Source organism: Triticum aestivum, chromosome 6D, assembly GCF_018294505.1.
Source record: "Triticum aestivum cultivar Chinese Spring chromosome 6D, IWGSC CS RefSeq v2.1, whole genome shotgun sequence".
NCBI lineage: Eukaryota > Viridiplantae > Streptophyta > Magnoliopsida > Poales > Poaceae > Triticum > Triticum aestivum.
Genome location: NC_057811.1, coordinates 276,110,073 through 276,120,442, shown reverse-complemented (window position 1 = coordinate 276,120,442; position 10,370 = coordinate 276,110,073). Strand labels below are relative to the sequence as shown.

The window sequence follows — 10,370 nt, the reverse complement described above, 5'->3', positions numbered from 1 at the left end:
GAGTCCGGCGCAGCGGAAGAGTCGGACGAAGGAGTAGGGCTGGGTGGTGGAGTGGGAGCAGGGCTGGGTGGTGGAGTGGGAGGAGGGGCCGGGGGTGTTGGGGAGGGAGCAGGGGTCGGGGGTGTTGGGGACGTCTCGGGTGGGGTGAGTGTATGGTTGGGATTGGCTATGGTGGGTGTTAATGGTGGTGGTGATAAGTTGTGTTCGGCAGGTAGGGGAGTATATAGTTGGAAAGGACGGGGAGAGGGGGTGTTTGCGGAGCTAGGGGTGTTGGATGGTGCAGTAGTGCGTTGTGAGAAAGGAAAAATGTGCTCAGCAAACGTGACATGACGAGAGACATGAACGTGTCCGGTGTGAAGGTCGAGACAGCGATAGCCTTTGTGCTCGTCAGAGAAGCCGAGAAAAGCACATGGGATAGAGCGTGGTGACAATTTATTTGCAGAAGTGGCGTAGGCATTGGGAAAACAGAGACAGCCGAAAACACGAACCGCGGAGTAGTCGGGGTGGGAAAGAAAGAGGGAATAATAGGGAGTAGTGTTGGGTTTAGTTTTAGAAGGTCGAATATTTAGAAGGAAGGTGGCCATGTGTAGGGCTTCAGCCCAAAACTTGGGAGGCATAGATAATTGAATGAGGAGAGTGCGAACTATATCATTGAGGGTGCGAAGAGAGCGTTCTGCTTTACCATTTTGAGGGGAGGTGTAGGGACATGAGAACCTAAGCAGGATGCCATGTTGTAAGAAGAAAGTACGATTTTTAATGTTATCAAACTCGCGACCATTGTCACATTGGATAAAGCGAATTGGGAGGAAGAAGTGAACAGACACATAGCGTTGAAAATTAAGGAAAAGAGAATGGACCTCGGATTTGTTGCGTAGAGGAAAAGTCCAGACAAAGTGGGTGAAATCATCTAGGATAACAAGGTAGTATTTAAAACCCGAAACACTTGCAATGGGAGAGGTCCATAAATCACAATGTATTAATTCAAAGGGATAAGTGCTACAAGAACTAGAGGAACTAAAGGGAAGACGCACATGTTTGCCTAATTGACAAGACTCGCAAAACACATAATTATGAGAGTCCCTATTACATGGTATGGTAAATTCACTAAGCATAGAAGCTAAGACGGCGGGGTTGGGATGGCCCAAGCGACGATGCCAGAGATCGACGGAGGCCAGCATGGATGTTGGAGGGGTGGCGGCAGGAACTCCATTAAGAGAATAAAGATCACCGGAGCTATTGAAGCGAGCGATCTCGGCCTTGGTCAGGTAATCCTTCACAGATAGACCAAAAGGGTCAAATTCAGCCGAAACTAGATTGTCGCAAGTAAATTGGCGAACAGAGATAAGATTTTTAATGAGGGCGGGTGCAACTAGAACATCGCGAAGTAAAAGAGGTTTGGTGGAAGAGGGAAGTTGAGCCTGACCAACACAATATATAAGAATAGATGATCCATCTCCAAGGATAATGGAAGGGAAAGGAGATTTAGTGCAAGAAGATAACCAATTACTAGATGCAGACATATGACTAGAGGCCCCTGAATCAAAGATCCAATCCGTACCTGAGTTTCCTTGTGCAGCAAAGTTATTCATGGCCTGGAGAAAGGCAGCTTGATCCCAGCTCGGCGTCGCAGGTGAGGGTGGCGTCGGAAGCAGTGCCGGCGGATACGATGGTGAAGGCAGTAGGGCCGGCTGGGGAGTGTAGTAGGCATTGGCCGGCTGTGGTGGGGGTGGCGTCGGGAGCAGGGCCGGCTGAGGTGTGTAGTAGGCGCCGCCGTCGGTGCTGTAATGACCATAAGGAGCATACGTCGGGGCGGCGTGATAGGCATTGGCCGGCTGTCGGGGGTTGAGAACCCCGGGAGCACCAGTAGGCGGCCGAAGGCCGGGTTGCCAGGCACCTGAGTATGCCGGCGGAGCACCGAGGGTGGACGGAGCGGACCAGGGCATGGGCCATGCTTGAACAAGCCCCATCCAAGGATCATGAGGAGGCCGCCATGCAACCGCAGATGGAGCACTGGTGGGTGGTGCAGGACTCGGTGCTGGTGATGTCGTAGGCGGAACCGAACGAGTCGGCGGCGGCCTGTAGATAGGGTTTTTGCCGCGGTAGTTCGGACTAGGACGCCAGCCTGGGGGCGGTTCAACAGATGACGATGCGGACGGCCCGGCGGCAGGAGCCGGCTTGGAAGGCGGCGCTGGTGTAGACGACAGAGGAGGACGAGCCGCAGCATGAAAGACCTTGGGGCGAGAGTCCTTGCGAGCTTGTGTTTCCGCCGCGAGTTGTAGCAAGGAACGTACTTCAGCGAAGGTAGGAGGGGGCCGTATCATCGGTATGAACAAGGCTTGCTTGTCAAAGTCTTCGCTGAGGCCGACGACGACGATATTGATTAGCTGTGAGTCGCTAACTGTATCGCCGAGTTCGCGGAGCTCATCGCCAATGGTCTTAACGCGCTGGCAGAACAGGTTCACCGGGGCGTCTCCTTGCACCATATTGCGAAGCTCGGTGTGGAGAGCGTTTTTCTGAGCGTCGGTGTTGCTTTGGAAGAGCTGACGGAGAGAGTGCCAGATGTTGGCAGCGGTGGCGCCGTCGTGATCGAGCATGTTGAAGATCTCGGTGGTGATGCGGGTGTAGAATCACTGGACGATCGCGAGATCGTCTTTCAACCATTGCGGATCGTCGGGGCGGGGAAGACAGTTGGTGGCGACATGCGAGCGCAGGTTGCAGCGGCCGAGGTGGAGATCGAAGAGATGTCTCCAATGGTAGTAGTTGTGGGCGGCGAGATCAAGAACTATGGGGATGTAGGGGCTGACGTCGGAGATTGTGTCAGCAAGAGATATTGGTGCGGCGAGGATGGGTGCAGGGTAGTTTTGTGGAGCTATGGTGAGGGCCGAGAGAGAAGCGGCCGCGGCGTTGGCAGCCTTGGCGATGAGTGCAGCCCGGCGCTCGAAGTAGCCGGGCGGCGGCGGCGGCGGCGTTGGCGGAGCCATACCCTAAACCCTGGGACCGGTATCTGATACCATGAAAGTTGAATAAAACTGTTGCTTATTGATGATTTGGTGCGGCATACAAGAGTATATAAGAGGGTACAAACCGACTTGGGGTAGGGGTACAAAACTAACTTGGACTAGAAGTCGTATACCATAATGACAACTCTAACACATGTTGCTAACTACTTTGGTTTCTTGAGACGCTATGTAACCCATACGTTCTCAGCTAGCACATGACCTCATCTAGGAATTTTAATGGTTGCGATTTAACAATGTCGAATTACTTTATGCCCACTATTCACAGTCATGTTAACACTAAACACAAAAGGAAGCTTGCATCAAGACTATTTGGTAATACGACAATCTAATCAATCTTCTATTTTCTAAGCAAGCTAGCAGGGAATCCAACAAGTGGCACTTCAGCATAGTCTTCCTGCATCGGTCACCAGCCCCCAAATCTCCTGTTGACTATCCATTTAGAGTTTGTAGAACAGATAATGGTTCACATAATATTTTGACTCGGTACCTCAATAATGATGTCTAAATGAAGTACCTCATTAATCAGGTAGATATGGCTTCAGCCGGCTGCTACTAAAAAAATACTCAATATTTGTGTCTTCGCGTGATGATTGGAACTTAAGATCCTCTTTAACATTAAAGATTTCGGCACAAAGTTGGTCTCCTTTACTTCAGTGAAAAACGAATATTTAGAAGGTAAAAAGTAAAAAAAATAACAGATCATCCTAAACTTGAGAAGTAATATGTAATCAGTGGTCAACCCACCATTTGGATGAGCAAGGCCGGCCAAGGTCTGAAGCAGCAGAGCAAGGTACTCTCCTCAGTCCAAAGCACAGCAGGCGCATCGCCATTGATCTTTGTAGTCGTCCGTCGCCTGCCACTTTCTGTAATAATATTATAATATGGTCCTCTTTAACTTTATATTTGCATTCTCTATTGTGCAGGAATAAAGAATGAAAACAAAAGGTCGTCCACACAGCAAGGAATTTGAGAAACCTACCAAGGTGGTTAAAACAAATCAAATATGCAATCTAACAAGGTGACCCGTTACTAATTGTGAATCTTTTATATCTTATACCACGAGAATATTACAACTAAAAAGGTAACACTTCCAATTAGGCACAAGAGGTTCCTAATTGATTTCAACTTGGACAAGAAAAACAATATTTTGAATTGTTATCTTATTGATGCAAATCCAGACAATCAACAAAAATGGCAAGATTCAAAAGGAGAATGATATTGCAGACAAGAAAAATAGTCAGTCTTTGATCATACATGAGGATGTCCCACACTACGCAACTACACCAAAAGGACAACCTTTGATACAAGTGAGGTAAGAAAATCTTCAGAAAGTTCTACTCGCATGTGTATTATCATCCATTTGGTTCTAAACTTTATCACTACACGACTGGTAGTAGTATACATGAAGCAACATTATGTACCCCATACAACATAAATTTACTGGAAAATATCAAGCACATACAAATGAAGAGGTGTGCAGATGATCTTTATAAAAAAAGATACCTTTTTAAATACATAAATAAAGGTGATGACCAATCCACTGTGCTAATACGAAACAATGAGATCAAGAGATGACGCGTGTTGGAGAATATTTCAATTTGAAATGCACTTCAGAGATCCCTGCATTGAAAGATTGACTTTCCACCTGGAAAATGAGCAACAAGTCATTTTAGCAGATTCTACAAATTAAACAGACAATAAGGAAAGGAGGGAGAATCACTAAATTTACACAGTAGATGGAGACACACAAGATGTGTGAGGAAGCCACAGAATTAACATATGCAGAGTTCCTGTCAAAAAAGGTATGGAAGAAGAAAGACACGAAGTGAAGCAAAAGGAAGAAATGAAGATCAGTTGGAAGGATATATTATGCCCATCCCGCAATCAGAAAAAAATAGTACATGTGAATACTACTAAACTCAAGAAAGGATTCACATGTTTCTAAGACATGAGAACAGTAAATGGAGTTGTCCACACATCATACAGATCTGCTTGCGAAGCACTATGATTTCTCAATGACAACAGAGTGGCTTCAGTGGGCGATTGGCAACTACCAAGGACAACTATTCACAATAATATTATGCCACTGCCAAGTCAGAAGACCAATGTTATGCCACAAATTCACAGAAACAAGGACACGCCTTGGTGGAATTAGAGACAAGCTCGAAAATAAACTCAAGGTAAACCCCAAAATTGAGCTCCCACTTTCTTCAGAAATAATTGAACTTGGAAACAGGCTATTGAATGAAGAGATTAATTACAACAAAGTGGAGCAAAAAGAACACCACTCGAGGATCTTTGGTAGTTTGAACTCCGAACAACATCTGAACAAAGAGGAGCAAAAATATTCGATGACCAAGCCCGGCTACCTCTGCTGCAGATGAAGACAAATTTTTGAGCTGCCTCACTTTGGGACAGTGACTACGCGTCCGAGTCAGAGCTTGGGGACAACAACGCCCCCACGAACCTCACATGTTCAGTTATCATGTGTGCGTAGAAATAAACTTGCATTCTTTTTGATTTTCACTCACTAATTATTATCTACAGTACCTTATACTTAAAAACAGAATCACATGTTTTTCCATGATTTCAAGGGAAAGTGGGAAAACATTTTTCACTAACAAGCATTCCCTTAATTACATTATATTGGTTCAACCGCACAAACAAAGGAACCGGTTATGAAAAAAAGTATATGACAAAGTCAGAAAAAGGAAAATGGGGACCTTCGAAGAATGTCGCCGATGTGTAGGATGCGTCTGGCGCTCAAGGGGCAGAAAACGTCTCCACCATCCTCATACTAAAGATGGATCAAAGCTGACAGCGGGAGACGAAATCCACGCCCACATCACCTGCACGAACGCTGACAGGAACAACACCGCGCAGATCGATGATCTCGCCTCCTCCCTTGCGCAGCTCCAGCTTGGGCCCTGCTACCCCTCCATCGCTATTTACCAGCCTAGGAGACTGAGGACGCACACGAGGAGAAAAACCAACCGCCGTCGAAGGTCACACTGTGGCTGGAACGGCGAATCGAGCTGTGGGGCACCCTGTGGCTGCAACAGAGAATCGAGATGTGGGGGTGGCTGCAGGTGAGGACGAGCAAGCTCAAGGCACAGAATCAAGGAAGAAAGCTGATGGGAGCTATTCGGCGCCGGCGGCAGAAATGTTGGAGTGACCGGAGAGAGTAGAGAAGACTGAAAGAGAGAAAGGGGATCGGGCAAGAGGAACATGTGACTGTGAAAGTGTGAAGGGAAAAGAGGAATGTTTTTACGGTGCATAGGAAAGATGTGTGGTCGCTATGTACATCTGCATGGGCCTTTTTTTGGTATAAATCCCATAATATTTCACCAGCAGAAGAAATGAACTTTTATAGAAATAAGCCAGAAAAATTCTAACTCAGAAGTCGAGAAGACTACATAAAAAGGAAGGCGAACAATTAGCATGGTGGGAACCAGTGACGTTCTGTACATGTATTCTACTATGCACGGTGCATTTCTAATAAAAGAATTATGGACAATGTTTCTTTTCTAGAAAGTGGATAGTCTGAAAGAACTGTGGACGATGTTTCTTTTGTAAAAAGTGGACAGTCTGAGAGCAAACTTTTCAAACGTGATACAAGCGACTGTTTGGTACCGCTAAGCGAGTTTTATTCCACTTATGATCGCCAAGACAAAATCCGAAGCAGAGTTTGGTACACGGCGCACTCAACAAGTGGTTCCATCATAGAACAACCAATACTAGCCAACCCTATTTTAATTGAGCCTGTGTGTCAGGGACGGTTCCAATAGGAGTGTCGTGAGTGCCATGGCACCCTTCCAAAATTGTAAAATAAATGTTACTACATAATTAACACTAAATACACAGTGTTGCTATTTTCACACTATTGTTGAGATTACGATGATGTTTAATGCAAACTTTGAACGGTGGTACCCCCAAGCCCATTATTCTAGGTCCGTCACTATCGCGTGTCTTAACTTAACTAAATCAAATAACCATCAACACAAATACCTACCAAGAAAGTTTTAGTGGATGTGTGCAATATATAAATACACTCTAACTTTTATATCAAATTAAAACGAAATCACTTGGAGCGCAAGAATCACTATATATTGAAACAAATACCTACCACTCTTGAACATCGTTAGCAAATCAACAAATGCCTACATAAAAACAATGATAACTACAAAATTTGTGTTTACAGAAAAAAAATATAACTAAGCAGCATGAGAAAAAAGCTGAAAAATTTATACAAATACAATTTGAACAACGAAACTGAACATAAAAAAAGTTAGTACATCATGCATAATTAACACGTTAAATGACGAAGGGATAACACAATATTTATATATGGGTAAAAACCCAAATATACCAAAGATAAAACTATGTTCACAAAAGTCTAATATTTAAAAATGGCATCGCATGTAATTTCAAAAAAATGAAATCATATGTTCCCATCAATCAACTTTATAAATTTCTAGTCCGCGCATCGAGCGGGCCACTTTTCTAGTTACTCAAAAAGTATAATACAAAGTACACATCATATTTACATGTTGCTCACACTCCTCTTTGGGAGGGAGGGGGAGAAATCTATGCTAGAGGGGGTCTAATGGGGTGGTATATTATCTACAAAAGAGAGAATGAAGTCTCTCTTGTCTTCACTAGTTTCTATGTTGTAGGAGGCCAAAGTCAATTTTGAACCGCAAAAGCCAAGAGTGATAAGTAGGGGCGAGGCCCGGACGTTGATCAAAGACTTGGAAGAAACTTTCGCTAATCTGCGCAAGGTCATCTTGAAGCTTAATCCTGACAAGTGCGTCTTTGGAGTTCCTTCCGACAAGCTACTTAGCTTCCTCGTATCTCACAAAGGGATCGAAGCCAACCCCAAAACGATCAAGGGCATCGAAAGAATGCGCCCTCCCCAGACCTCAAGGAGATGCAGCGATTGGCCGGGCGCTTAGCATCACTAGGGAGCTTCATATCAAAATTTGGTGAGCGGGCCCTACCGTTCTTCAAGCTTATGAAAAGGTCCGGGACCTTCGAGTGGACTCTTGAGGTGGATGTGGCCTTCGAGGACCTCAAGAGGTATCTCACGAGACCCCCCCCCATCATGGTCGCGCCACGCCCTCACGAGCGCCTGCTGCTATACCTGGCGGCCACCCCCTAGACAGCCAGCGTGGCCCTCGTGCCGTAGAGAGAGGAGCGAGTCTACGTCAAGAAGAAACCCGCCGCCCTCAAGAAGGTGCCGCCTGAGCCCGCTCGGACCTTGTCGGCGCTTACCGAGGGGTCGCCTCGGGAGGCTCCAGCCTCTCCTCGGGAGGAACTCGATGCTTCGCTTCAGGAGGCCCCTGAGGTGCTACCCAGCAAGCCTTCCAGAGAAGGCGACCAAGACACCACAACTATGCGCATAATCGAGCACCCTGTGTATTTTGTTAGCATGCTCCTCGAGGAGCTACCACCCGCGCCATCACGGGTGCGCCCCGACTGTGGCCCGACCTTTGGGCCCGCTTGCTGCTGGCGTTGGAGCCTAAGGCGGATAGCTGGGTCGTGGAGTTCAGGGCCTACCTACTCCATGGAACCCTTCCAAAATAAGACGCAAACACAGAGCGCGTGGCCCAACAAGCCACCGCTTAGTGCTCAGGAGATGGAGAGCTATACCACAAGTGCCCCAATGACGTCTCGCTGCAGTGCATCTCAGAAGAGCAAGGGAGCGAGCTGTTAGCCGACATCCATGGGGGAGACTATGGGCACAACTCCTCATGGCACACCTTCGCAGGTAAGGTGTTCCGCAGTGGGTTTTACTCGCCCACGGTGTTCCGCGACGCCGCAAAGCTAGTCCAGGCCTGCGAAGCCTGCCAGTTCCATGCCAGGCAAATCCATCAGCCCTTTGCGGTGTGGGGGCTAGACATATTGGGCCCCTTCCCCCGCATGGCAGGCTGTTACCACTACCTCTACGTCGCCATTGACAAGTTCACCAACTGGGCGGAGGTGGAGCCCGTGCGCACCATCCCGGCGGACTCAACCATCAGGTTCATCAAGGGCCTCGTGAGCCGGTTTGGCATACCCAACCGTATCATCATGAACAACGGCTCCCAGTTTACGAGCGGCCTCTTCAGATTATATTGTTCTAACCGTGGAACCCAGATATGCTATGCTTCCTTGGCGCACCCGCGAAGCAACGGGCAGGCCGAGCGCGCCAACGCTGAGGTCCTCAAGACTAGGAGCTTCAAGAAGAAGCTTGAGGCTTGTGGCAGGGGCTGGCTGGATGACCTACAGTCCATGTTATGGTCCATCTGCACCACCGCGACTAAGCCCACCGGTGACACACCCTTCTTCCTCATCTACGGGGCCGAGGCGGTCCTCCCCTCGGGGCTCAAGCATGGTTTCTCGCGGGTCCTGGCATTCGACGAGGCACGCTAGGACGACTCGCGGGAAACCAATCTTGTGCTCCTCGAGGAGGCCCGCCGCTAGGACGCCCTTCGCGCCATGAGGTACCAGCAGGCCTTGCGGCGCTACCACAACCACAACATCCTCCCTCGCACTCTCGAGGATGGGGACCTCGTCCTGTGACGGATCCTCTCCAGGGAGGGCCTCCGCAAGCTCTCGCCCATGTGGGAAGGCCCTTTCAGGGTCGCCCATGTTTCCAGGCCAGGCGCTGTGCGCCTGGAGACGGAGGATGGAGTTCCTGCGCAGAACACCTGGAACATCCAGCACCTCCGCAAGTTTTACCCATGACCCTCTCACGTAAGAATGAGGTTGGGCTATACACGCCCCGGAGCTTCCCGGCGCTGTGCCCTGCCGAAGCTTCCGCCCACTCCCAAGTGTAAGCCCCTTGCTCTATGTTGGTCGAACGATCAAAAATCGATCATGCCCACACCCAAGTGGAAGCCCCATGCTCTACGTTGGCGAGAAGATCAATGAAGGTGCCGGACGCGCTAGCCATTTTTTGTTTGCTTGTAAACAAGTTTGCAGTTTCTATAAATAAAGACTTTAGTTTTTGCGCTTTCTCTAAGAAACGAGTTTGCTTTTCCTTGCGGTGTTCTGCTGGAGTTCATTCGTTTTGTTAGCCACGCACGCCCGACGCCTCACTCTTGAGCCTCGTGCGAGTGCGGGCTGGGCATGGTGCTTACGCTTGGGTTAGTCCCGACAGCGTTAACGGCCGCGGGCCTGCTCCCACATGCACCTCACCAACAAAGCCTTGGTGTCTAATGTCCTCACGCGACGCTCATGAGCGAGCCAACGAGTACGCGCTGCTCCACCCCCCTCCCCGAGAATGTCGCCTCAGGGGTGCTCACTAGCCCTGGCACTCTGATCCCCTGGCCTTGCCTGGGCATCGCGTCCTGGCATGCCAGCGAC

General features: G+C 48.5%; 1 long non-coding RNA gene and 1 pseudogene across 6 annotated transcripts in view; one reads left to right on the top strand and one right to left on the bottom strand.

Moving 5' to 3' along the window:
• Positions 1 to 6,344, bottom strand: part of LOC123144632 (uncharacterized) — a 9,207-nt gene extending 2,863 nt beyond the window's left edge. Inside the window, exons 1-4 of one of the 6 annotated variants that reach the window (XR_006471781.1) lie at positions 4,524 to 6,344; positions 3,765 to 3,883; positions 3,535 to 3,668; positions 3,014 to 3,442 (exon numbers count right to left, since the gene is read on the bottom strand). This is a non-coding gene — a long non-coding RNA (uncharacterized lncRNA). Of the gene's footprint in view, positions 1 to 3,013; positions 3,443 to 3,534; positions 3,669 to 3,764; positions 3,884 to 4,523 lie in introns of those variants that run through there. The other 5 variants (XR_006471779.1, XR_006471782.1, XR_006471780.1 and 2 more) reach the window with 5 other exon arrangements.
• Positions 1 to 10,370, top strand: part of LOC123144631 (uncharacterized) — a 91,384-nt pseudogene that overhangs the window by 65,363 nt on the left and 15,651 nt on the right.